Source organism: Rhinopithecus roxellana, chromosome 4, assembly GCF_007565055.1.
Source record: "Rhinopithecus roxellana isolate Shanxi Qingling chromosome 4, ASM756505v1, whole genome shotgun sequence".
Classification (NCBI taxonomy): Eukaryota; Metazoa; Chordata; class Mammalia; order Primates; family Cercopithecidae; genus Rhinopithecus; species Rhinopithecus roxellana.
Window position 1 is genome coordinate 20,641,144 of NC_044552.1, and position 1,152 is coordinate 20,642,295.

General features: G+C 42.0%; 1 pseudogene; it reads left to right on the forward strand.

The window, feature by feature from the left end:
• The first annotated feature begins 247 nt into the window (after positions 1 to 247).
• LOC104671208 lies at positions 248 to 849 on the forward strand (annotated as a pseudogene).
• The last annotated feature ends 303 nt before the right edge of the window (positions 850 to 1,152 follow it).

The window sequence follows — 1,152 nt, forward strand, 5'->3', positions numbered from 1 at the left end:
GTCAGCAGCTTAACTCTTTCTCTCTATGGGCATGAGCTGGTTCCTGGCTCCCCCTGCCCATCTGCTAGTTGGTCATTCTCCCTTACAGGGCAGTAGCTTCACTCTCTCTCTGGGCAGCAGCACCTGCACAAGAGCCATGCCGAGCTTAGCCCTGCACACAGTGTCAGCAGGACAATTAAACCTTTTACAGACAATAGTGGCTCAGAGCCAAGTATGAACTTACACAAACAGGTTATATAACAAGTGGAAGGGTGTGCCTGCATGCCAAACTTGCTGAGTCATTCAGGCCTGGATGTCCACCTTGGCCTATTCCTTGACCAAAACACATCCATGTACCTTACAGAAAGTGTCATCAACAAACCAGAGGTGGAGATGTCACCACAAGAACTGCAGCTCCATTACTTCAAAATGCACGATTATGATGGCAATGATTTGCTTGATGGCTTAGAACTCTCCACAGCCATTACTCATGTCCATAAGGAGAAAGGGAGTGAACAGGCACCACTAATGAGTGAAGATGAACTGATTAACATAAGAGATGGTGTTTTGAGAGATGATGACAAGAACAATGATGGATACATTGACTATGCTGAATTTGCAAAATCACTGCAGTAATGTTATTTGTCCATCTCTTGGTTATATGCAAATGTGATCTGTGATGATGTGATTGAATACTTTGATAATGCAAAATAACTCATTTCCAACTACTGCTGCAGCGTTTTGGTAAAAACCTATAGCAATTTGTTACACTGGGGTGAGAAGAGATCAAGAGAAATGAAAGAGAAGAGAAATGGGACATCTAATAGTCCCTAAGTGCTATTAAATACCTTATTGGACAAGGGCTTGCTTTTTAAAGCATCCTTGCAAGAATATTGACTAATTGGAGCTGAGTACTCAGGAGCTTCACTGTAGTAGAAAACTGCTAGTTTCTTAATTTTAATTCATGTTACCTGAAAAGCAAACAACAGACTTTGACAAGTGGACGTTTTTCAGTAACAGTGAAGGAGTGGAGTGAATGCCAAATGTTTGTCCTGGTGGTTCCTGTCTCTTCAGGTAAACCTGGTCAGTATTCTCTAAAGTTCCCCTGGCCTGAAAGACTACTTGCTCTGGGCAAATGGATATTTATTAGACTATTTCAAAGCCACAGCATAA